This window comes from Rhododendron vialii, chromosome 2a, assembly GCF_030253575.1.
Source record: "Rhododendron vialii isolate Sample 1 chromosome 2a, ASM3025357v1".
NCBI lineage: Eukaryota > Viridiplantae > Streptophyta > Magnoliopsida > Ericales > Ericaceae > Rhododendron > Rhododendron vialii.
Genome location: NC_080558.1, coordinates 43,654,489 through 43,660,543, shown reverse-complemented (window position 1 = coordinate 43,660,543; position 6,055 = coordinate 43,654,489).

Genomic DNA, 6,055 nt, shown 5'->3' with positions numbered 1-6,055 from the left:
TTTTTTTTCCTTCAAAAATCGCTTTTTCAAAAAATATGCGTAAAATTAAGAGAAAAAGTTTGGAGAGCCCATTGGTTTGGATTATGGGCAAAAAATAACCAACTTGGGATTTGACATTGTTAACTTTAGAAACCTATAAATGGATAATCAAAATTTGGTGTGTCATGTTTTGATTATTCGTATTTGTTTATTCCACTGCTGATACCCTTACTAACACGTCCACAATCAAATGCTATACAACTGCAATAAGCAGGTAACAACTAGAACCCTAGTAACGATCGAGAAAGAGAATATGAGAGAGAGAGATCAATGTAACAATCGAGAAAGAGACCATTTCAATCATTTGTTTTCTAATATCCTGAAACAAATATCGTGTCAAACGCCTGTGATTCTCCATTGTTGAGCAGTTGAGTTAGACAGCCTACGATTCTCTCTCTCTCTGGGTTTTCATTGTTTTTGTGCGAAGAAAGTCCACTTTTGAACAGGAAAGAGTCCCCTTAGTCAAAACACCCCTTCAACGTTTCTGACAAAAGAAACAGAAAAATTTCTCTCCGGATCACCCGGCAACCATTATTTGTCCGGATAACTAATGGGGAGGCGCCACGTCATCAAATTTTCCAAAAAATGTACTTTTTTCGACCGAGCATCATTTATTGTGGGTCCCCTCCTAAACTTAGATTCGTCTAGTCTACAGAATTAGCGACATTGGTGAGGGAAGGGGGAAGGGGAGAGTCTAGTCTTCGAAGGGACATTTTTGCCAAACAGTTGGTATGCGTATTTATGGTCTACAGAGGTGGACAAAGGGGAAAGGAGAGAATGTTTGCAATCAAAGACGGGGTGGAAATTTGAATGCGTGACTTACCTGTCTTGGCCTTGTGTCGGGATGCACTTGGATTCTGTCTGGTACGTTGTTGTTGTTATTGTTGGAGTCTTGGTTGTTGTTGTTTGAGCCTTGGTCGGAGGCTGCTAGAGTAATTAAGCAGGAGAACAGGGTGCTAGAAGGATGGTGCAATTGTTTTTTGGGGGGCCAGGGGAGTTGGAGGTGAAGGGGCTTCCAGAAGGAGGATGAGTTGGTTTTGGGCTAGGGGAGGCTGTTGTTGTTGTGTGTGGTGTTTCCGTTTGGGTGTTGCACTGTATCGCTTGGAAAGAACTGTTCGTTGGCGTGTTTCACTGTTTCGGTTAGGAAGAGGTGTTTCAAAAACTGTAAGTAAATAAAGTTTTTTTTTCAAGAAACTGTTTTTCAAATTTCAAAACTCTTTTATAGAAAACAGTTTTTTAAACAAAATCTGTTTTTAAAAAACTATATTTATAGTTTTTAAAATTTCAAAATTATTTATGTAAATACAATTCTTTCAAAATTTCTCAAAATTGTATTTATAGTTTTTAAGTGAACAAAGTGTGTGTTTTTTGAAAAAAAAAATTTTGGTTCGAAATTTTTTTTTTTTTTTGAACTGTTTCTAACATAAATTGTTTTTTTTCCTTCAAAAACCGTTTTTTCAAAAAATATGGGTAAAATGAAGAGAAAAAATTTGGAGGGCCCATTGGTTTTGATTATGGGCATAAAATAACCAATGTGGGATTTGACATTGTTAACTTTAACAACCCCTAAATGGATAATCAAAATTTGATGTGTCATGCTTTGATTATTCATATTTGTTTATTCCACTACTGATGCTCTTACTAACGCATCCTCAATCAAATGCTATATAACAGCAATAAGCAGGTAACAGCTAGAACCCTAATAACGATCAAGAAAGCGAATATGAGAGAGAGAGAGATCAATGTAACAATCGAGAAAAAGACCATTTCAATCATTTGTTTTCTGATATCCTGATACGAATATCGAGTCAAACGCCTATGATTCTCCATTGTTGAGCAGTTGAGTTAGACAGCCTACGATTCTCTCTCTCTGGGTTTTTATGGTTTTTTTCCGAAGGAAGTCCACTTTTGAACAGGAAGGAGTCCCCTTAGTCAAAACACCCCTTCAACGTTTCTGACAGAAGAAAGAGAAAAAGTTCTCTCCGGATCACCCGGCAACCATTATTTGTCCAGATAACTAATGCGGCGGCGCCACGTCATAAAATTTCCCAAAAAATGTTCTTTTGTTCGACCGAGCATCATTTATATTGGGTCCTCTCCTAACCGTGGGTTCGTCTGGTCCACAGAATTGGCGACATTGGTGGGCGAAGGGGGAAGGGGGAAGGGAGAGTCTGGTCTTCGAAAGGACATTTTTGCCAAACAGTTGGTATGCGTATTTATGGTCTACAGAGGTGAACAAAGGGCCACGGAGAGAATGTTTGCAATCAAAGACGGGGTGGAAATTTGAATGCGTGACTTACCTGTCTTGGCCTTGTGATGGGATGCACTTGGGTTCTGTCTGGTACGTTGTTGTTGTTGTTGTTGGAGTCTTGGTTATTGTTGGAGCCTTAGTCGGAGGCTACTGGAGTAATTAAGCAGGAGAACGGGGTGCCAGAAGGATGGTGCAATTGTTTTTTGGTAGGCCAAGGCAGTCGGAGGTGAAGGGGCTTCCAGAAGGAGGATGGATTGGTTTTGGGCTAGGGGAGGCGGTTGTTGTTGTGTGTAGTGTTTCCGTTGGGGTGTTGCACTGTATAGCTTGGAAAGAACTGTTCATTGGAGTGTTTCACTGTTCCGGTTGGGAAGAGGTGTTTTAAAAACTGTAAATAAATAAAGTGTGTTTTTCAAAAAACTGTTTTGAAATTTCAAAACTCTTTGATAGAAAACTGTTATTTATACAAAATCTGTTTTTAAAAAACTATATTTATAGTTTTTAAAATTTCAGTATTATTTGTGTAAATACAATTCTTTCAAAATTTCTCATAATTGTATGTATAGTTTTTAATTTTTTGGTTCGAAATACTTCTTTTTTTTTGGAACTATTTCTAACATAAACTGTTTTTTTTTCCTTCAAAAACCGTTTTTTCAAAAAATATGCGGGAAATAAAGAGAAAAAGTTTGGAGGGCCCATTGGTTTTGATTATGGGCAAAAAATATCCAACCTTGGATTTGACATTGTTAACTTTAGCAAACTTCTAAATGAATAATCAAAATTTGATGTGTCAAATTTTGATTATTCATATTTGTATATTCCACTACTAATGCTCTTACTAACACGTCCATAATCAAATGCTATATAACAGCAATAAGCACGGAACAACTAGAACCCTAATAATGATCGAGAAAGAGAACATGAGAGAGAGAGATCAATGTAACAATCGAGAAAGAGACCATTTCAATCATTTGTTTTCTAATATCCTGAAACAAATATCGAGTCAAACGCCTGTGATTCTCCATTGTTGAGCAGTTGAGTTAGACAGCCTACGATTCTCTCTCTCTGGGTTTACATGGTTTTTGTGCGAAGGAAGTCCACTTTTGAACAGGAAGGAGTCCCCTTAGTAAAAACACCCCTTCAACGTTTCTGACAGAAGAAAGAGAAAAAGTCCTCTCCGGATCACCCGGCAACCATTATTTGTCCGGATAACTAATGGGGAGGCGCTACGTCATCAAATTTCCCAAAAACTCTACTTTTGTTCGACCAAGCGTCATTTATTGTGGTACCCCTCCTAACCTTGGGTTCGTCTGGTCCACAGAATTGGCGACATTGGTGGGCGAAGAGGGAAGGGGAGAGTCTGGTCTTCGAAGGGACATTTTTGCCAAACAGTTGGTATGCGTATTTATGGTCTACAGAGGTGGACAAAGGGGAAAGGAGAGAATGTTTGCAATCAAAGACGGGGTGGAAATCTGAATGCGTGACTTACCTGTCTTGGCCTTGTGTTGGGATGCACTTTGGTTCTGTCTGGTACGTTGTTGTTATTGTTGTTGGAGTCTTGGTTGTTGTTGTTGAAGCCTTGGTCGGAGGCTGCTGGAGTAATTAAGGAGGAGAACGGGGTGGCAGAAGGATGGTGCAATTGTTTTTTAGGGGGCTAGGGGAGTCGGAGGTGAAGGGGCTTCCAGAAGGAGGATGGATTGGTTTTTGGCTAGGGGAGGCAGTTGTTGTTGTGTTTAGTGTTTCCCTTGGGGTGTTGCACTGTATCGCTTGGAAAGAGCTGTGCGTTGGAGTGTTTTTCTATTTCGGTTGGGAAAAGGTGTTTTAAAAACTGTAAGTAAATAAATTGTGTTTTTCGAAAAACTGTTTTTGAAATTTCAAAACTCTTTCATAGAAAACTGTGTTTTACACAAAATCTGTTTTTAAAAAACTATATTTATAGTTTTTATAATTTCAAAATTATTGCTGTAGATATAATTCTTTCAAAATTTCTCAAAATTGTATTTATAGTTTTTAAGTGAACAAAGTGTGTTTTTTTGAAGAACTGATTTTTGGTTGGAAAAACTTTTTTTTTTAAACTATTTCTTGCATAAACTGCTTTTTTTCCTTCAAAAATTGCTTTTTCAAAAAATATGCGGGAAATAAAGAGAAATAGTTTGGAGGGCCCATTGGTTTTGATTATGGGCAAAAAATATCCAACGTGGGATTTGATATTGTTAACTTTAGCAACCTCTAACTGCAAAATCAAAATTTGATGTGTCATGCTTTGATTATTCATATTTGTTTATTCCACTGTTGATGTTCTTACTAACACGTCCACATCAAATGCTATATAACAATAATAAGCAGGTAACACTTAGAACCCCAATAACGATCGAGAAAGAGAATATGAGAGAGAGATCAATGTAACAATCGAGAAAGAGACCATTTCAATCATTTGTTTTCTGATATCCTGAAACAAATATCGAGTCAAACGCCTGTGATTCTCCATTGTTGAGCAGTTGAGTTAGACAGCCTACGATTCTCTCTCTCTAGGTTTTCATGGTTTTTGTGCGAAGGAAGTCCACTTTTGAACTGGAAGGAGTCCCCTTAGTCAAAACACTCCTTCAACGTTTCTGACAGAAGAAAGAGAAAAAGTTCTCTCCGGATCACCAGGCAACTATTATTTGTCCAGATAACTAATGGGGAGGTGCCACGTCATCAAATTTCCCAAATAATGTACTTTTGTTCGACCAAGCATCATTTATTGTGGGTCCTCTCCTAACCTTGGGTTCATCTGGTCTACAGAATTGGCGACATTGGTGGGCGAAGGGGGAAGGGGAAAGTCTGGTCTTCGAAGGGACATTTTTGCTAAACAGTTGGTATGCGTATTTATGGTCTACAGAGGTGGACAAAAGGGAAAGGATAGAATGTTTGCAATCAAAGACGGGGTGGAAATTTGAATGCGTGACTTCTCTGTCTTGGCCTTGTGTTGGGATGGACTTGGGTTCTGTTTAGTACGTTGTTGTTGTTGTTGTTGTTGTTGTTGTTGTTGGAGTCTTGGTTGTTGTTGTTGTTGGAGTCTTGGTTGTTGTTGTTGGAGCTTTGGTCGAAGGCTGCTGGAATAATTAAGCAGGAGAACGGGGTGGCAGAAGGATGGTGCAATTGTTTTTTAGGGGGCCAGGGGAGTCGGAGGTGAAAGGGCTTCTAGAATGACGATGGATTGGTTTTTGGCTAAGGGAGGCAGTTGTTGTTGTGTGTAGTGTTTCCGTTGGGATGTTGCACTACATCGCTTGGAAAGAACTGTTCGTTGGAGTGTTTCACTGTTTCGGTTGGGAAGAGGTGTTTTAAAAACTGTAAGTAAATAAAGTGTGTTTTTCAAAAAATTGTTTTTGAAATTTCTAAACTTTTTCATAGAAAACTGTTTTTTACACAAAATCTGTTTTTAAAAAACTATATTTATAGTTTTTAAAATTTCAAAATTATTTGTGTAGATACAATTCTTTCAAAATTTCTCAAAATTGTATTTATAGTTTTTAAGTGAACAAAGTGTGTGTTTTTTGAAGAACTGATTTTTGGTTCGGAAAACTTTTTTTTTTTTTTTGAACTATTCTTGGCATAAACTATTTTTTTTCCCTTCAAAAACCGTTTTTTCAAAAAATATGCGGGAAATAAAGAGAAAAAGTTTGGAGGGCCCATTGGTTTTGATTATGGGCAAAAAATAACCAACGTGGGATTTCACATAGTTAACTTTAGCAACCTCTAAATGGATAATCAAAATTTGATGTGTCA